The 21,570-nt window shown below is 44.0% G+C and overlaps 1 protein-coding gene across 1 annotated transcript in view; it reads left to right on the plus strand.

The window, feature by feature from the left end:
* LOC1280787 (matrix metalloproteinase-2) overlaps positions 1 to 21,570 on the plus strand; it is a 264,242-nt gene that overhangs the window by 74,349 nt on the left and 168,323 nt on the right. The window lies entirely within an intron of this gene.

Genomic DNA, 21,570 nt, shown 5'->3' on the forward strand with positions numbered 1-21,570 from the left:
GGTGGTGCATTAAACGCGTGCTAGGGTGCTTCATATTTAGCTCTGGCGACGAACCACCGATTGCAGGCGACAGGGGACGGGCGGTTCCCATAAACCAAGAGGCAACCGTACCGCGCTTTAGCATGCAAATGCGCGCGAAGCGTTTGTGCGAATGGTTCGCCCGAGCGGTGTCGCTTGTAGCCGTTTTTAATGCCGCTAAACATTACCGCGCCACAGCCGCTCCTGGTGGCACCACCTTCCCAGTGTGGGCGTGTGCCCGCGCGACGGAATCTAGCGCGCCCGTACACCGAGAAGCCAGCCCAAAGATTAATACCGGCGTCATCGTTGAACTTTCGTTGGGCGCGCTACGGCTTCGGAGGTTGGCTGTGTTGTGTGGCCATAAAGGCGGGATGTTGTGCAGCGGGCAAAAGTGGTGCGCGGTACATCCTTTAACCGTCTTGATCTGCTTTTAGAGCCTGTGTGTGTGTGACTGGTGGAAAGTTGTTGTCGTCATTGTCATCACTATTTTTGCCAGGGCCACACGCAGGCTGCCCCAGCGCCAAATGCGACAACAAAGCGGCGAACGAAGCAGGCAGCGAAGGCACCAGCGCGCTAATGATAATGATGCCAGAGCATATTATCGTGTCGCGGATGTTGTACTGGTACTGGCGGCGGTGGCGGCATCAACAATCTCTGCTGCGAACGAATGCTGATGAATCACACCAACGAGAGGAGAGTGGCGGAGGGGGGGGTTTAAGTGTATTTTTGTCGCCCAGTTCCTCCGCCTCCGCCAGCATGTGGAAGTCGTCTTCCGGGTGTTGTTCCGGGCGCAGAGTCACTCTGGCCGACGGGCGGGAAGGAAATGTCTTTGATTTTATCCATTTTTACTGAGCCGAGTGTACCGCTAGAATCATCGTCGTGCTTCTCTTTAAATTATACCGCTAGTTGGCCGCCCTGTAATCGACAACATTATGGGGTTGGAGAGCACAGAAGGAAGAAGACAAAAAACACACACACACACAAGACAACAATCACTCTTTGGCGGTACATGTTTTCCTGCCCTGCTTGGAGTTGTCTGTTAGTAAAAAAAAGAAACAACACTCCACCACAAAGCACCATTTTTAACTTCGAGTGGCAGGAGCTTTCCAAGCAGAAGCACAAGCAGAGAAAAGAGCAGTTAAAGCGAGAGGCAAAAAAAGTCCAATGCAATAAAAAGTGCTAATAAAAAATAATGCAAAATATCGTTGATAGCAACCAGTAACGATAAAGCTTGCGGGTGGGGAATGAAAGGCAGAGACGATACGGGTGAGGTAAGATGACAAAAAATATGTATGTATGCATATTGTAATTTACTGCCACAAAGTTCGCCGCCCACCATTTGTGACCATCCTCCGAGCACGAGGCGAACGATGATCGGGCGGCTGTCATCGCAGTGCGCCTAAATGACTGCAATGCTGGGCGTGGAGCGTCTACGGGCATACGGGGCAGGCGCGCGCCGTTTCTTATGTGCCTGCACGGGCACACTTTGCGTAACGCTCCGTTAGCGTTATGACTCTTTCGGGAAAAGAGGAGGGATGGGAAGGGGAAGAAAATATTTCATTAGAATTTTCATCGTTATCATCATCATTATCGAAGCGAGCTGATGTGGATGATGTGCTGAAGGGGCGTACCAGGGCGCTATGGGACCAGCATGAGCGGGACAAAAGCGGAGAGATTTGGGTTGTGCGCTATCGTTAAATTTAAGAAAACCTTCACCCTCTTTGATAGTGAGTGCGTGTGTGTATGTGTTGCAATAAAACAATATGAAGTGATGGATCCGGGATAATGAATTGTTTAGCCCAAGTGGAACCTGCTGTAAAATGTTTTAAATGGTCGGTTGGAAGCGTTGAGGTTGATGAGTTATTTTCTTGCTGTAATGAGATTGAAAACTTAAAAGGGCTATCAAACACACAAAAGCTAAGCATAGAAGCATTCACAAACAGTTGCAGTGTTGTGTTGCACAATTTATTGGATTTATTGCACGTTGTTTCGAATATTCACCATTCTTAGTATTAGTGAGCTGTAATGCACCTCCTTTCAAATGTATTGCAATGGCCCAAATGATTTTTGACAAACGTTTAGCCCTCAAAGCATGTGTTTCAAAGTTTAATTTAGTTATTATTCAACTGAATACTTGTCTTATTTTGTTCAAGTATACCATGAGCTATAATATACATTAATAGTTTATTGATATAAGTGATATCAATTTACAAATCATATTAATCATATTTTAAATAAATAAATAGTTGAAATTGCGTAACGAGAAACAATTTGTTTTTTAGTGCAAACATTAATGAAAATGAAGGAAGTAATAAAGTGAACATTATTTCAAGAAACTGGTTTATTTCGTCAGGTGTTATACAAGGCTGCGCTACGAAATTTCAAGGATCCCGTTTACTCTGAAGTATACGTCGAAATTAAATTAAAATGAGGTGTTGGAGACGACCCTTGAAGAGACCTAATACCAAACCCATCCAGGTCCTGATACCGATACCTTACCTTTACTAGTTAAGGAACTGATCTTGGTCACGTGCCGGTGACCTGGACCTGATCCGGAACCTATACCGGCCCAAGAACCATTCGGTAACCCAAATGGGTTCTGTAACCGATCATGAACCCATACCGGTCCTAGCACGGATACCGAACTCATACCAGCTCTGGAATCAAAAATGAGCCCAAACCAGTCCTGGAACCGAGAATGAACCCATATACCGGTCCTGGACTCGGTCATAAACGCATACCATTTATGGAGCTGTTTATGAACACATACCGGTCCTGGAACTGATGGAAAAACTCATACCGGAATCAAGAACGAACCTCTACCAGCCCCGCAAGTGATACTTAACTCATACCGGTCTGAAAATCTTCTTCTTCTTCTTCTGTTTGGCATAACAACCGTTGTTGGTCAAGGCCTGTCTGTATCACTAGTGGTGCTTGGCTTTTAGTGATTTATGTATTACCATAGCAGAATAGTCAGTCCTACGTCGCACGATCGATTTGGGGCTTGAACCCATGACGGGCATGTTGTTAAGTTGAACGTGTTGACGACTGTACACTCCAAAATAGGTCAAAATAGCTCCCAAAATATCCAAAATAGTCTGGAAATAGCTTCCTATTTTATTTCGTTCCTGAGACTGTACCTGGAACTGATGTGGATTCGGAACAAAATTTAAACTGGAACCGATACAGTTCCAGTTTCGATCGAGTAACTGATTCCGCTGGGCGACAAATCATACTCGCCAGTACATGAGCAGGAATTAAAAAAAAAAGATAAAATAAATGAATAAAAAGGCAAAATTTAATTGTTTTGTACAATACTCTTCAAAAACTAAAATATTGTGGTAAATATGTTAAAAAATATGCTAAAAAATGGTAAAAAAATTCTTTGGTCGATTCGAACGTACCGCAACAAAAACGTCGATGAGCGTTATTATAAAACCCTGCAGCACAAAAGGGCAGTGCATTTGCATCGGCAAAATTATCCCATCTACCGAACTGCTGCACTAAACATTGCATCACAGCCTGGTGTGCCAGAGGAAACAAATCTCTTCATGCAGTGTCAGCTCATTAAAATGAAGAAAATGAAGCATTTGAACCAAACCCAAAATCCCGGTGCACCGACAGCTGCACCACAAAGCTCCACTCCAGCATGGTTTGTGGTTCGTTCGTTTTCGTTCCTGTCTCTCTCCTCCCCACACACACACACACACACAACCATTCCTTTCTTGGGTTCATCACTGTTCGGGAAGAAGGGGTACTGAGTGTTACTCCTGCTGCACTTAAACTCCGACACACACTCAGTACATTTGGGTGAGTGATGACGAAACACAAACTGCTTGGTATGTGGTATGTGGGAGGACGGGGCGGGGGCACTGTTAAAGGTGCGAAAGGTGGGTGGTCACCTTTTTTGTGTTTTGTGAAACAAGAAACAATTGCACCAAAAAAAAAATAGCACCGAACATGCAGAACATGTATGATGGCGGCAAAGTTTTAACTTCGGGGTTATTTCTCATGCTTGTTTCGGGCACATGGGTTCTGTAGTGCGGCGTTGGTGCTGTGTTGCAGAGTTAGAAGGTAAAAGTTCGAGTGACATCGAACCATTTTCGGGGCGACGTTTCCCAGCCACAGGAACGACCGGGACAGCAAGCGAGCATTTCAGGTGAAGCAGCAAAAGTCGGGCCGCTCCTTTGGATTATGTGTTGCAAAAATCGCGGAAAAAATGCCAGGTGACTTTTGGAAAACAAGCCACCGTTCCCTATCCCTCCAAGATGTGTTTTTGGTGTGTTGGGTGAAATTTGTCCTTGAATGATGGCACTTTCTGTACGCTTGAGTGTGTGTATGTGTTTCCACCATCTCCTTCTTTCATGGAAAAAAGCAACTACTTCAAGGCCTTTCCAGCTGGAACCTCCCCCGCCCTTCACCGAACGCACGTCTGAATGGTTCTGAAAGCGAAGACATGTTTCTTGCGGCTGACAATAATTGCTGGCGAAGAAGAAAAGGCAAAAAAAACAAGACAAACCCGGTGTGAGATTTAGCCCAGAGACAAGAGCTGGAAAGTGGGGCCCACCTTCACAGCGCACAACGACAATAGCGGAAAAGTGCAGCCGAAAGGAAAATAGTTGGAAAAACCGCCGCCGACATTCCACCGTTTGCTGCTGGAAGTGGTGGGCTGGAAGGGAGGCCATTACAAAGCACGAACGGCGCGTACCCACCTGGCGGAAGCAGGCAGGGGGGGGGGGGGGGGGGGGCAAGCTCGACGAGTGGGATTAGCTGTCAAAACATGTCTTCTTCATTCAGGGACATCATGTCACTGGCAGGACACGGGCCCCGTTGCGCGGGAAGACTGCTCGCGAAATGTCTCTGCAAAGCTGCAAGGTTGTTTTTTTCTTCTTCTTCTTTATTGTTACATTTTGTATCGCCATTTTTCTCATTCGTATGTCATACCCAGAAGGATAAATAATTGAAGCGGTGGGGGAAAACGGGAAAACCCATCGAGGGGTGGGCTGAGCGGAGCAAAAAATCCATCAACGACACACACAATTGGCTTTCTCGTTGGCGACCGACTATTGACAGGTGCGGTAGGTCCCCGTTGCAATCGAACCGAGAGGGTGATGGATGGAAGGAGGACAAAATTTATTACACAAACCATCACCCAACCCCTCGACTCAGTGACACAAAAGGGAGGCTTTCGTCGAAATCGTTTATTTGAAAATGTAAAATCATTCCCAAAACGCGTTTGCAAAAGCTAATGTTGTCAGCAAAAGGCTTAAGAAAAGGCCTGGCATGGCATACAATATTGCGCCTGAATCGCGGGACCACGACAACTATTAATGTGTGTTTGGGGAGGGGGGTGTTTGCGGCGATGATTTTTCCCCAATTTCCCGATGACCCTCATCAAACGCTAGACGTCCTTTCCAGCGAGAGAGATATGGAGCCCATCTCGCAGGGGTCCTGCCATGCAAACAACAACACACTTTCAACCTACGCACCGCTTTGAGGACTATAAGGGGTATTGCTTTTGAAAAAAAGTAAAATTTATTGCCTCACATCAAGGTGCTAATCCTCCCACTCCCGTTGCTTTTGCTGCCCTCTAAACTACAAAAATATATTTAACGTTTGTCGCTTTCGCATTTATTACAAATAGTTGTTTATGGGTTTGCCCCCGGGGCGTTGGCTGATGGGAGGGCAATTATTTTAAAGCGCCTTGTATGCGCCTCCTCCCTCCGTGACGTGAGAAGCCTCCTGGCGCGGTTGGGAAAAAGGTCAAAACTGCGGGAAAACTCAAAGGCGTAGGCGATAAATTTCAATTTCCTGCTAAGCATATGGGGAAGGATTAATATCGACAGCGTTTGAAGAAGGATGCTTGAAAATCAAACACACACACACACACACACGTGGCAAGATAAAATGTGGTTGGAAAAGTGGAGAAGCAAACATTCCTAACCTGAAGAGAAATGGCACTTTGCTGTGTGTGTGTGTGTTTTTTTGTCGATGGACGACCCAAAGCGATTGTTCCGCCCAGTGACGGTTTGACTTTTGTTTTCGCTCGCCGAAGGATGAAGAGAAGAGACCAAGGCGTGTGTCGGGTAAGGAAGAAAAAAAAACAGAAAACGAACAACAGGCGAGATAGAAATGCCTTCGGGACCACTCGGACGCAACAAGCGTAAACCCAACACAGCGCTGCTCATCCTCTGCCGTGGATCTGCTATTCGAACGCGATGATCTATTGCGCGCTATGGCTGACATTCCTGGGATGAAGTGTGTGTGGGGGGATTAAAGAATTATGGCAGGAAAAATTTACAGACACACACATATAACACAAAAGGCAATAAAAGCTGCGCCCTCCTCCATGTCTGCAGCCCTGCAGGATGACCGTTCCATTTACAAGTGCGATACAACTCAATTAAGGATGTATGGCGCCCGGGCAGTGGTGGCGTCGTTCGCCCTTAGGGATTGTGCATTAAGGTTCGGAGGAGGAGGAGGAAATAAAATAAAGTGTGTCACCCTAAACACATCAACGGAGGGGGCGGGGTGGGATGATTAATTGTCCGCTCTAGTGGGCCATAGGTGACGGGGGCTGTTGTGTGCAATTTAGTTTCAATTTCCGACGGTTTTACAAGCGCTGTCAATGTTCGCAAGCAATCATCGGGTACGGGTTATGAAGTCGTTAATTTGCGAGAAAAGGAGTTGTTATTAACTTAAGTACAGTTTGCAAATGATTCATAAATTTTAACATAAAATTTTAGCTCCGTCTATTTGGATTTTGTTGTGAAAATCTTGCTTTTGAAAGAAACCAAAACAAAAAACAATGTTTTCGATTTAACGCCTAAGTGTAGGCAACTCGCATTGCAAAAACATCCTATTACTGCGTGATTCATCGTTATGAAAACAGAAGCATGGGATAAGCTTCTTTAGCATATTTATTTGTTTTATTTTTTCTCACAACGCAGGGTTCTTCGATTTATTTTGATTAAATGAGAAGTATTAGCAAATGATTCATAATTCTTAATATTAATCTTTATCTTCACCAGGCTATAATTTGCTGTGACAATCTAGCCTTTAAAAGTAATAAAATAAACTCGACTGTATTACGCCTACGTGTATGCAACCCGCATTTCAAACGCATTGCTATACTACGCGAGGATCTTTTTTTTTTTCAAAGGGATACACTCCCTTAGCATTATAATTTGTTTTATTATTTCTCACAAAACAGGGTTTTGTAATACCTTTTTTAACTTAAATGTTTTTTATTCTAATTTTTGAATATTTGTTTATGGCCTCTCTTCATCCTACTTGCAAATGATTGTCCTTCAGCTGTTGTGCAATCGAGCGTTCCGAGCGCGCCACGGACAATGGAAACGTGCGCCCTTTTAGTGCCCTCAATAAAGTCAAACAAGGGATGAAATATTATCCTACCGCTTCGGTTCGGGCACCACCGATACACACAAGAAGCCGGCAGGCTCACTTTAATCCATTTTGGCCCGGGCGATCGAGGAAAGCGAGCGGTAGCCATTAGTCGAGCAAGAAGTGTTTAATAGGCACGATGAAAATATATCCACAAGGAAACTCATCCTGACGGATCGTACACATGGCCCCGTACGCACACACGCGCACACAGACTGTTCCGCCGAATCGTGCCACGTGATGGATGGATTGACAACTTCCGGCCCTTCGGGATGGTCGGCTCTGGACCGTGTGCGAGTTTTTTGTTCGGTTTTGTTTTGTTTTGAAAGGCACACTGGGAAGTCCATCGCTCGAAGAAGGAGGCCTAAAATGGGAGGATTGGAATGGGGTGGGTAATATTGGAAGAACGGTCCAAAGTATCAAATGACCACCATTTGCCTGGAAGTGGCTATCGGTAGGCACACGCCATTTCCGCCTACTTAGTTCGAACTTCTCGCAAGGGAGCCAGCTGGATCGGTGTTTGGCTTTCATTGCTCGCTTTGTCGCAAACGTGTACATCTACTATCGCTTTGTTCATGCTTATCGAGAAAACAAAACGGGAATGAAACACACAAACGAAAAAAAAAAACCCCACAACCTCCCCCCCAAATGGAGGCTGCAAACTGTGAGTGCTTGCTTTTGCCGCCCCCTTTTTCCGGTCGGGTGGTCGTTACGGGCTCTCCGGCAACCGTAGCCGTAGCCAACCCAGTCTTCGTCCGGCCAGTGTAGCCAGGGTGGTTTCGTATAAAGTTTCCTGTCGATAAAACGCAGCTAGAAGACAGAAGAGGGGACGCCAATCCCTGTTGGTGGTCGAATGTAATCGAATAATGAGTGTACGCCCCCGGTCGGCTATATTCGCTGCATGACGGCACTGCATGTGCTGATTGTGTGTACGGGAGTATGGGATGTAAAGTGTGTGAGTGTGTGTTTGTGTTTAGGTAGTTTGTTTCTTTTGTCTGTGCTCTTTATACTGTATGTCCTTTACTTTCATACTACAAGGATGTGCAATAGTACAGGGTTTCTCAAGGCGAGAGTAAATTGGAGAGAGAGAAGCACCGTTCATGAATTGTATTACTTTGTATTATACATAAAAAAGTGACAAACTACAAAGCGCTTAGCGATATTTCACTCTTTATAATTATAAAGGCCAAGTGAACCTATTTTTTTTTACTAAAAGAAATCATTCACAGCTGAATAACAGGGACTCGATTTAAAAGTTAATGAATAAAAACAGCATTTTTTATGTTTTTTTTGTTTGATTTTCATTATTTATTACATTTGGTAAAACTTCATAAGCGTTACGTACTCGGTAAACGTGATTCAAACTAAAGCGCATCATTGTGGACCTACTAAATGGTTTAATGGTAACGCTTTGGCTTCTGCCAAGGCCGGACGTTGTTCTATTCTCAAGTTGAACCAGTGACAGAAGTGACATTAAAACATGTAAGTGACAAACGACTGACTTTTGACTGACTTGGCTTTCGTGCGAGAGTACAATGATTTGTGACATACTTTCAAGGAAAAAATATTCTTTGCCAAAAGCACAATTGTAAGGAGGCTCTCTCAAAAATTCCATAATCACACGAACCCTGTGCTTTTCACGCTCATCATAATAGCATTGTTTTTGTATGCATTGTTCGCTTTTGAGACGTAAACAAGAAAGTAGACCCATCAACTTATCAGGCAGCAGCGTTTGATCAAACGTTGTCACGCGAAAAAGCTTCCACGAGAGAGTGAGAGAAGGATGGCAATTTTTAATCGCCAAACGCGAACGATCTCCCATCCCGGTCTCATTCCCCCGACACCAACACACCAGATAGGTGCGCAAACCATGCGTCATCCCCAGACCAAACTAATGAAGGTGTCTGTTCAGCTCGCAGGCGCCGAAACCGTACGTCACCGGTCCAGGCCGGAAGCAGTGCGTCCGTATGCTTCATTTGTTTGATTTTGCGTTTAATGAAAAGAAAGTGAAAAATGCGTTGCACATTCCAGCTCTTCTTCCCGCTGGCATGTCTCAGCGCGTGTGGGGAGCGTCTGCAGTGAAAAAGAAAAACGGGGCCCACCCCACACACACATACACACACACACATTTTCTCGGGCTGACCTCGCTGAAGGTGATGCTGGAAATCGTGCTGTGCTGCAGCTCTGTCGGCGCCCGGTGGCGCAAGGGAACCTTCATAAAATGCAAATGATAGTGCCTGACCAGTCCGCATATATGGCTGTGTGGGTGTGCTTTAAACAAGTTCGTTAGTGTCATCCTGCCGTCCTGCCGCAGCAACCGCCACAGCTTCTTTTTTCAGCTGCCTTTCCAATCATCCCCCCCCCCCCCCCCCCCCACAAGTACAAAATAGTAGTTTGAAACGAGTATGCTGACAAGTAATTGGTATCGCTCATCTACATACGAAGTAGATTCCACTCGGTTTGGGGAGGGGGGGCGTGGGATTTGTGAGGAGTGAGGGCCTCCGGAATCCGGACGCAGTGGCGCCAAAATACTTGTTACGCATTTTATTACTGTTGTCGGGGACTGCTCTCTGGTTGACGAGGAGCAGAAGGAGGAGGTACATGGGGCTCATCATCCTTCATGGTTCACGTTGGCTTCTCGCATCGGTCTGTCGGGCGACGGGGTCGGGTGAATCTCCGGAAAAACGCGTGGAAAGTGTGTAATGAAGTGAGGAAAACTATTTGTTGTTGAGCAAAAATAAAAATAAAACGGAAGCACTGCTACCGGGTGATAGCGTACTATTTCGTTATGTAGTTGGAGAAATCGTTTGAGAGGAAGATTTAACGTATTTAACAATTGTAATAAAGGTTGATTCTTGATGAAATTTTACAATAATACACTCTCCAAAAAGCCGCACATTAGGGTTTCTCTAAACAACTTAAACTGTTTGTTACACCATATCGAACGACTCGAGACAATACAGTGATACTTTCTACACACTTTGTAGAAAATGTACATATTTCGTACGGCTTCTTCAATCATTCAGACCAAGACTGTGAGGATGATTTCTGATACCCAGCCGGACCAGAAAGGCGATATCGGAAGCATTATAAATTGATCCCACCATCACCATGCCTCTCCTGTTTACCTCATCTCCAAGCGAAAACCAAACGTGAAGCAAACGTTTGGCGCAAAATGATTGTGCTTTCGCTCTTGTTTATGATGAGAGAACCCTGCTGGGCTCGAACTTACCAGCGTGTGTACTTGTACTTCTTCCTCATCCTTGCTCATCGCGTGACGGCCCAAGCGGTCCGGTAACAAATATCTGCTGAATAAAATATCATTTGATGTGCGCCTGAAAGTTATGCAATGTGCTCAGCAATCGCACGCTAAAACTGTTTACAGTGTACGTTTGAATGGTGCTGTAGTGTTGGCATAAACAAAAAAACACACCGAGCCATTGGAAAACTGCTCCATCCCTGGTAGGCTTCATTGTAGATGTTTAGAAATTTATTTTCGTTCATTTATCTCCCCCAAACGGTTGCGAATCGGGGTGGGATAAATTTTCACCTCGTTTAGTTCAATGTGTTCAGTTGGGTGGAAGTTATCCCACGACTGCTTCAAGAGCGAGCGAGAGAGAGAGAGTCAGAGTGGGATCCACAGGCCACGCGGTGCTTGCTTTATTCGAAACTATACGCACACACCGTTGTTGTTTGTGTGTCCCGGTTGCAAATGTATGCTGCTTTATGTACAACCACTGGCAGTGTACAGCAGTACACGAGCGTTCGTTCAACATTTCGCCCCTTGTAGCTGTTTTAGATAAGGCTAGAAACCGCTAGCTAGCTAGAACATGGTCTCCTGTTCGGTGGCAGGATCAAAATAGTCAAAAGCAAAGAAAATGAACAACACACGCCGTAGCAACCTGTTGCATGCGGTGGGGTTAGATGAGCAAGAAGCCGGGACGCGAAACTCGGCATGCTTACTAAACATTCCGCACGATGTACACAGGGTCTCCTTGTTTTAAGGAACGGATCCCACCATAAAACGCCCCTTCTCTGCACGCAAGCGTTTGTCTTTTTAGACCGACGAAAGACAGAAAATGAATTACGGTACCCCGGTTGGAGGCCCTTTTCGACATCCGTGGCATGGCGTGGTAGCACATCATTAGAAGCAGACCTCCAAAAACTACGCTATTTATGATAACGATCCAACAATTTATGTGTATGTTGGCCCCCACCCTGAATTATGCTTGATAGAGGTGTAGGCGGTGGCAACTACTTTTTGCCTTTACTATTGATAGAAAAGAGTGAAACAGAGCTATTCGTAAGAGTGATCCAGATGATGCGAGAAACTATTCAAGGTAAAGACAAAGGTTGGAAGGGAAGTTGTTCCCCTTCGTAACCACTGTCCGCTGCAATCCTTCCGGAACACCGTCTGGCACACGATGGATACAAATTTTGAATCGATTAAGTTGTACAAAATAAAACCCGAAACGCGTAAACCTGCTGGGCGTGCTTCTGTCCTGTTAGCTACTAAGCAGCTTTGTCTAGATATTTCCTAAACTCTCTGCAAACGTTTTTGGCTAAACTTTTTCAAACGTTACCGACGTCTGCTTTATCAAAATTACGCACTATGTGTACATAATATGCTAATCACATTAACTCTCTCTCTCACTCTCTGTAGCCTAGACACAAACTAGGCGAACTCCACCGAGTTATGAGCGCCTGTAGATAGTTGGCCCCTGCCGAAACGGTGTTTAAGCGAAAATTTAAACCCAGCAGCTTTGGCTACAAACGAAAATTTGACTAGTTGATTTAAATCGAAGTTTCTTTTCAGGTAGCATTAGTTTTTAAAAACGTTACCAATAATTATCTGTTTCAGAAAAACAAAAAACCCTCAATCAAAAAAGGCTATTGGAGCGTTTAAGGAAAATTTTGGCTTTTTTGGGAGTGCCTTGGCAAGAAGCGGGAACGCATGACGTCCTGCAGGTGGATTCGAAAACGCTTCGCAATTTAGATACGATGCAAGCTGTTCGGATGGATGTATCGACTCGAGCTCGAATCATCAACCAGGAGCACACGCCGACTAGCATCCACCCGTCGGACAGGTTGTTTAGGATTTTAGAGCATCGAACGCAGCACCGTTATGGTTTGGGCGCTCCCAATCCCGGGGACAGTTGTTTAATGGGCAAGTCTATGAAAACGCGCCTGACGCTATGTACTCCAGCATCCGCTGTAGGGTAGGGTTGTGAATATACAAGAGAGTCGATAGTGTCACTGAGCAAGCAGCAACGATAGGCTTTGTACTGCTCTATTTCCAGTCGAGACAAGATTGTTAGAAACTCATTTTTGGCGCTAAAATAAGCCCTGTAATTTGTGATAGTTTTGAGCACACATTCACAGTGCCATTTCATGTGTGCGTGTGTGTGTTCGGTTGGACTGAAATGGTCCCAACTCACCGATAAATAGTTCCCCGTACCAAGATCCCATGACAGGACAGAGGAGTAGTCCTCTAAACACGCATGTTTAGCTAAACACTATCACAACACATCACACCACGTTTCCCCACTGCTTACCACAACCCCGCAAGAATGAAGCCTGTTGGCGTATGTGTGAACCTGAGAAGGACGCTGTAATTAAACCATTGTACATTGAATCAAACGTGTAACGGACGGGGGGTTATGAAGCGGCAAACAGGTCTTCAGGTTTTTGGTCCTTCGAACCGGATTTATAACTCTGAGACCGAGCGCACCGGTTACAAGACCGAACGGTATGTGTGGGTGTGTGTGTATGCGTATTTACCTCTCCACTACAGCCTCAACGCTTCAAGAAGATCGTTAGTTAAGAAGATTTACATAGATGAACAGTATTTAGTTTTATTACCAAACCGTAAATATCGGACCGAAAGGGCATCACTTCACTTGAGGCCTAGGGGTTTGGGATAAGTAGCCGCAAGGGTTCGCAGAGAGTGAGAGCGGATGTGTGTGCCTGTGTGTGTATGTGTGGTTTGGTATGTTAACGGGGGCGAAGAAGGCATCCAGCCCTCTTGGGAAGGGAGAGGAAAGGATGTTGTGCTATGCCGTTGAAGAGGCAGAGACGTATGCTCTGCCCAAAACCTCACAATGGCAGTTTGTGGCTGCTTTTTGGAGCTTATTTTGGGATGGTTACGTTACCAGCTCGAAATGGGACCCGAACCCATTGGAAGGAAGGTTCAGAGGTTTTTCTGAGAAAATGAATTATTATAAAATTCTAGAGCGGAAACTGATAAGAAGGAAGATATTCAAATAATTAGAATGTGTTCATCATAAATTGGGAAAACATGTTTAAATCAACAACAGTTTTTAGTGTGCATACTGTGTATTTCGCTCAAATGGAATCGCTGCTATTCGCACAACCTGGGCTACGTGCTACTCACAAGCAAGGAGCAGAGCTCAAACGGCAACCATCATCAACCCAACGTTTGTGAGGAACGCCAAACTAGTCTGGCATGTGTTTGCGAGCGAAAAGTGTGCATCCTCCAGCGCAACATTTCATCCTGGTAGTGGAAACAGTTTGCCAAAAATCGAACAAAACCATAGCAATGAAACTCAAGCACTTTCCTCCACCTTGTACCTAACCCGGAAGCGACCGGAAACGTATTCGTCGCAGTGCAATTGAAAAGAGGAAATCCGTACCGCTTGAAACATCCGTGTGCAATGCTCGGTCGATCCATACCTCCAGAACATGTTGTTCATTCCACACTTGATCGGTGATTTATTCCTTGCGCGTTGAATACAATACAAAAGCGAGCATGTTTTGTGAGGGGGGGGGGGGGTGCTTATTCTTCCTTGGGCATAAGAAAAGTTTTCCCCGTCTCTTGCAAGAATAGATACGTGTGGATGCACGCAATGAAAATATGCAAAATACACCTCCCTGCTTCTTCGTTTGCACGATGACCGGAAACTGCAACCTTGTTTGGGTTTTATTGCATACGCTTGGAAACTGTCCTGGTGGGGTGGGCGCAATGTCTGCCATTTTCCGGTCCGGCACCGTTTTGATGTGGTCCAGTCTGGCTCCCTGCGAAGCTGGAACACGTCCTGGAAAAATCATTGCCCATACACACACACAGAAAAAAACCCCAAATCGAACATTGCTTGTACCCGTTCCGTGCGTGCCCGTCGTTTCTTTATGGGAGGAAAAGATTAAAACTCAACAGGTTCCTTCTGTTACCGATCACTGGCAGAGGGACTACATAGTGACTCACTACGAACAGCAGGAAAGCTTATAGAGAGCTCATGTTGTTCCTACCACTGCGTTTTTCTACAAACGTTCCAAGTACTACAAGGGTGACTGCTTTGCTTCTTGGGAAAGAGTTAAGAGTAGAAAATCACTTCCGGCTTGCAGTCGGTGGATCGTCGTTGGCGCTTGCATTGGTGTGCTGGTCACCTGCAGGGTTAAAGGGAATGTGTTTGCTTGGGTTGTACCTCAAGAAACACACAACCTAGGGGTTTTGTTGGGTAAATGTTTCTGTTTGTCAAATGTACGGGGGATGTGTTTGAGGGGTTCTGTATGCATGTAGAATTATTTAGCTGAACAATAAGATTCCAGTGGAATATAATGGGGGTTTTCTTTGATGATTTATGCACATTAATTGGTATCCTTTAGCGGTATGTGATTTTTAGTTTTTTTTTCTATGATTGTTCTATGATTGTTCTGCTGGAGATTTGTGTATCTTAAATGTCCCTTAAGTTTTGGACAGATGTTAAAATAGTTGTTATTGGAAAACTTATAAAATAGTTGTTATTACGCAGATGTTAAAATATTGGACATTTTCAAGCAACTGGTCATCTTAAATGAACTAAGTATAGAAAGAAAAGTGCAAGATCAGCCATTGCGACCATTTTCGATGTCTGTTTAAGCTTTACTTCTGCATTACCTTGAACATGTTATCAATTTATTATGTTCAGTTTCCTTCTTTATTTTATTATTGTTTATCACATGCCACAAAAGTACTGTCACCAAATTTGGCAACAGTAACACTTTGATAGTCATTTTTGAATTTTCCACGCTACCGGACAGAACACCAAAAAGCATACCCATCACCGCCCACCGTCTGCCCGAAGCGCTTCCGCCTTGTAGCAGTCAGTCGAACGCCAGTCAAAATCAGCTGGCTACACCAAACATCAACATAACAAAAGAAACAAATAACGGAAGTGGCAGCACCGCGGACATGATGATCATCATTAGCATCATCGCTGTGTATCTCTCTGCTCATGTTTAAAAACCAATTAATGAGGCGATTTATCGCTGCCCATAAAGTGTTTATTTATAGCGAAACGTGAACGGAATGCGTAAAAACACCGCTCATGCTTTGTTTGCCATTCACTGGGGTGTATGTGTGAGTGTGTGTTTGTTGGTTTTTTGTTGCCCTCTTTATCTACACCGGTGCTTGTGGTAGTCCTTTGGGGGGGGGGCAAAACCGTTGAGGTGAAGCAAAATTCGGTGGACAGCAAGCCAGACGCCTACTATGCTGCCGGAGGGAAAATATGAGCTTGTACTACAAGCGTTGCGATTATTATGACGATAATGTTCCCGTGGTGTGTGTGAGAGTGTATTGCGCCATCATTGAGACCAGAACACGATGGATGAGTGGAGTGGTTGAGTATGCCCGCAGGACACACGAGCAGCACGCGAAGGAACCCTCCCATCCGTTTCTTGATTTGTTGCTGGGCGGATAAAACATACAGCTTTATCGACTGAAGGGAAACGATAACCATACACACACACATACACATGTATACCTTCCTTTTGCAGGCCTCTCCCGGCCGTGCCCGCTCATGGATTTATAATCGAAATAAAAAACACTCGCGGCCAACGGTGCGCCGCCATATCTTCACTCACCCTGCCAGCTGAACAATGGGGCCCCCAAAGCCACACCGGAAAGGAAACGCTCGGTTGTCCAAAGCAAACCAAAACCATGGAAAGGCCAAAACCATCTCGGCGCAGATATTGGGGGTGTGTGTCTCCATCTTTCGGGAAGAAAGTTTAGCCTCGATGTAGAATCGGGTTTTCGGGCTGCTAGGGCGAGCGGAGAGTGCTAGAATCGTTACCCAAGGCCCAACCATAGTGACTCCAAGATATTCCTTTCAATCTTCGCCTTTCAATGGCAAACGCATGAATGCAAGCCGCCAGCCCGCCAGCCCGGGTGGTTTTGGTAGATTGAGAGTACGATGGAATGATTAAAGTTTTGCCCCGGAGCCACCAGCTCACCTATTCACCACTGGAGCTGGCGCTGGAGTTGTTCGAGGTTCGGTATGGTGAGCAAATTAAACTATACCCGCGTCTCTATATCGCGATTCACCGCGCGCTTGTGGCGCTGACAGTGTGGGGGTTTTGTGCAAAGGTTAGCTTTAGTAAAAATTTATCAGCTTCTTCAGGTGAATGGCGGTGGGATTTTCAATGAAAAGCAGGAAATATCGCGCAACGGTGGCCATTATGTTTGAGACTCGTAGTGTTAAAGGAGGTTAACAACCGAATAATGAAAATTGAAGGTTATGCCGGAGTGTGTAAAAAAGTTCCTGCACGCTACTAGACAAGTGAAACATAATACAAGTTTATTGGAATTTAAAACAGCTAAAATTCTTTATTTATATTGACGAATGGATGTTTGAAACGAATAGTTACATGACAGCATTAAATTATTAACTTTTCTTAAACATATTTTGAAATAATAGAAATAGAAACAAAAAATAGATGCAAAATGTTTCAATATCGATATTTAAAATCAAAAATTTGTAAAATCATTTGATCTCTAATTAATGATTCATGTTTGGGCAAAGCGAGTGGTATTAGTTGTATATAAAGAGAATATGTTTTGTAAAGATATTATCAAAAAATTTAGTAGTTTGAATTCTTATTCTGATTTATGGAGTCAAAACAGGAAAACTATAATTGCATATTGTATTTCCGATACGCAAAAATTCTTGCCATTTCAGGCCTAGTAGACATGTAAAGAGTGCGGGCGTGTAAGGCTTTCAAAAAGCTTAACATACTTGTGATTCTTGTAAACATTTATTTTCAAACTTCTTGATACTGTATCGCAATATATAGATGAATTTCATTATGATCAAAGAAACGTTCCTTTACGTTTCTTGTTGTCCTTGCAACTTAATTTTGCCTCTATGTCAGAAATTTTGTGACATTTATTATGGAGTTTTGCTTCTTAGGTATATTTTTTGTCAAGAGGTAAGCCAATAACGTGTGCTTATAGCAAAACTCATAATAAATCCAATGAGAATTTCAACTGATTTGATGGAACTTATATACTTTACAAGGTTTTCATTACAAGTGTTGGGAATAAAGTATTACAATTGTATTATGTGAAACAACTGAGTTAGTTTAAACGTATTTTTAATGTATTGTATTTACTAGAAGATTATTTTTTTAAATGAATCAGAGCCTTCAAAGGGTCCTCAAAATTGTTACATTTGGTTACTCTTCAATTAATTTTTGACTTCTTAACTAGGCTTACCAATTAAGGGTTACCATAATTCATAAACTATACAATACATTCTTCATTCGTCTTAATTTCTATGAATTAACCAATAACTGATGCCTTGTGAATTAACCAATAACTGAAGCTAGAAAACCTTTCAACCAAAATGAAATTTCTTTTGTTTATTTCTATTTTCAGGTAAGCAAAGAATACCACCATACCAAAAATACCTCCATCACAATATCATTATAATCTCGCAAGGTAAATATCACTTATTGAAAACACCTCTGTTGACAGTTCTGCTATTATGCGCTGTTAAGCAGCGTACCCTCTCATACCTTTGTGTCAGTTAGCCGACCTGCATAAGGTAGGTGGCGTTCATGAATGCGTAAGCAGTAACAACACCGTCCCACAAAGCACATTTACCATTTTCCAGCACGTTCTCCCGGAACCAATTGAGTGAAAATAATGCCCCTGCTCATAACAGCTTGGGTCCGGATTTGTCGGAACACCCTTGGGTGTTCCGCACGCGTGAAGCAGTTGCAATGGGTAACGAGCAGCAGCAGCACCAGTACTTTGAATGATGCCCTAGCGACATGCAAAAGTTTCTCTCGTGCGGTGCAATACTTCGACGGGGTAAGGTTACTGCCAAATATCATTTCCACCACTACCCCGTACACTTTTGTGCAATGGTTCTTATAAAAAGACTGCACTGTAGGAGCGGTTGGCGGAACGGATCCAATCAACGTTCCCGTAGCATGATCCTTTGGCGCTGTGGTGGAACGCTAAAGAATGACTTTGGCAGGAAGTAAAGCGTCCAAAGTGGCCCTAGACAATGGGAATTAATAAAATATTTCGCACCGTTCACTTTCGTTCAAACGATAAATACATGTACCAGAAAAATTGTCCATTATTAGAAGAAGCCGCCTGTAGATAGCTGTGACTATGACTCAGCCTGTTTCAGCGTTTCTTTATTCTTCTTTTTAAAGCCCCTTCCAAAAATCGTTCTTCTGCAAGCAAAGATTTTAAAGGCAGTGATTTTTTATTCCATTATCTTGACCTACCACTGATTGATTGCTTCGCGAAAAAATTGATATCATTCATTTGGACGAAACTAATGGGTCTCGAGGCCACCTCTCTCCCGGCCTCGAAAACAAAGCCCGAACGGGAAAAGGAGCGAGGAAATAGATTAAACTTTTCTGCCGACTCAGAGTGGCATGGGAATCGGATGGTAGAAGGGAAACTTCGGTGCAAAATAAAAAAGAAAGAAACAGACGTACGAGACACAGCTCTGCTGCAAAGCGGAAGTGAAAGCAACGATATGGAAATAATGTTGTCTTCTAGCAAAGTGTGGGTGTGTGTTTGTGTGTGTGTGTGATTTTGGTTTGACTCCCCACGGAACCGGAAGAGAAATGGAAGCAGGCCGCGAAACTAATTGACAAATTGGTTTACATGGGCCACTTCCGGCTATATCCTGATGGTGGCTGTAAAATACAGTGAGATAGCGAGTGGTGGCGTTGGAGGGGCTGAGATATTCATCTGTCCCGGGCATGAGTGAAGACATGAACAGTCGGTCATTCGGTTTGTGTGTGTGTGTGTGAGTGACACAGTGCACGAAAGCTAGCATAAGCGGAACATTTAATTAGATCATAAATCATCGCTCATGAATATGTATGTCGGCGGAGATGGACACGATCTACCTAACCGGTGGTAGATACTCCGCCTTGCAAACAAACAAAAAGTAAGTTGTCCAAAAAGAGATACCCAAAATAAAAGGAAAAAAATGGACAAACTCCTGCAACACCGGCCCGTGATTTCCATGGGCCGTTCATCCCAACCCCAAGCAGTCGAGTCGAGTTTGAGCGCTCATCAGTGCGAGTACCGTGCAAAAATGGGTCGTAAAAGATCAAAGGATCGCTCCGTTCCCCTTGCCACGGGAAAAAAAAATCTCTCTCTCCCTCTAACCGGTTGTGTTAGGTCCCTCTATTATTCGTTGTTTTGTTTCCTTTCTACCTCCCCCTACTTTCAACTGCCATCAATTCAAACTCGAAACGCAGTGCCAAAACCGAATCAAAGTTCATACGAATCTCTCGATTTGTAATTCATCATTTCTCGCTCGTTGCAAAGGGGCGAAGTGGTGCGCTTGGTTGAAAGAAAAAATCGGAGCAACAAAAAAAAAACAACAGAAAAATCGAGTCAGCTCGCTAACACGTGGCGCGGTGGGCGCTTCGTTGCGATTGTTCTCCCAAGTTTTCCTCTCCCTTTGCGTACTGTTTGGGCGATTTGACTCGGACGGGAAATTTATTCAAATTTATACTTCCTCACTTTCCTCAAGAACATGTTTCGGGTGTGTGTGTGCGTTTCTTTTTTTTGTGCATACGTCATTCCATTCCAGCATTTTTTTTGCACTGGCTTTTCGCTGTCTTTGCGTGTGGAGTAGTACTCGCGCTTATCTGTTCGCGCTCTAAACGTGCGCTGAAGCGAATGTTCAGTGTCTTTCGGTTACATCGTGTTCGGTGCTAAATGCTGACGGCTAGAATGCTATTCATAACAGCAACTTTTCATCGGCGATACGAACTAGGGGAGTTGCGGTGAGGGGAAGGTATGTCAGCGAGCATTTTTTGTCGCTGTAACCACATGTTCGTGCCGGTGCGGGTGTGAAGATTTGTGTCCAATTTTGGAATTAGAGCGAAAGCTGTAGGGCACTTCCTTCGTGTGACATTGTAAACGATTAATATTTTACCTTAATTTGCACTGTAATTTAAACAGATTATTATCATGTTTTGCAATATAACAATATTTCTTGTACTTAAAGAGTAACAAATTACTTAAACAAACCTTAAAATAAATTTAAAACACTCATAATTATTATTCAAAAAAATCAAACTAAAAAGTAAAACAATTAACCAAAACGTTTCCTGCGGCTTGCCCGTGGTGAAAGCTCGCCTTTACGAGTGGTGAATAAAGGATACGAGCACGATCCCAGTATGCTCACCAAAACATTTCCCCTCACATGTTTATGGGTGTATGTTTCTTTGTCTGGAATCGTACACCAGGTCCAATACAGCGACGTGTGGCGTTCGGAAAGCTTTGTCGCAAAATCAGCTGACAAGTGGGGAAAACCTGTGTGTACATACATACAGACGCGGAAAGCTTCGCACCATCACCCAACCAGCCACTTAAACGAGATACTCGTTTGGTGAGCGATGAGAATGCAGCGGAGAGCAATCGTGCTTGCATGAGTGAGTGCTGGGTGAGTGAGATCCGGCGAGGGTTTCGAAAAATGAAAGAAGTGCGTGCGCACAGTGAAAAAGAAGTTGTGCTCAATTGATCAAAAAATAAGTTGTGAGATTAGAATTAGAAGGCAACGTTTCGAAGTAGTAATTGATTGGGAATGATTAAAGTTTATTTTGATATAGAGTTTCAGCATTATTATTTTTCACAAATTATTTGATAAGGTGTTTTGACGCTTTTATATTTTTAATTTGTTGAATTATCTTATGTTTCTTCTTCCTTTAATGTAATGTACAAGACAACTTATTTTGTCCTTGGAAAGAATATTTGATTTGGCCTTTTTGTAAACCACACTATGTATCATACTAGGTTCGAACTAGCGCCTGGCTGAGTAGCAACTTGAGACCTTACCGTGAGTCCATGGAGCCATCCATTTTCTTTGAGCTTATTATTGTTTTTAA

This window comes from Anopheles gambiae, chromosome 3 (assembly GCF_943734735.2).
Source record: "Anopheles gambiae chromosome 3, idAnoGambNW_F1_1, whole genome shotgun sequence".
NCBI classification, from domain to species: domain Eukaryota; kingdom Metazoa; phylum Arthropoda; class Insecta; order Diptera; family Culicidae; genus Anopheles; species Anopheles gambiae.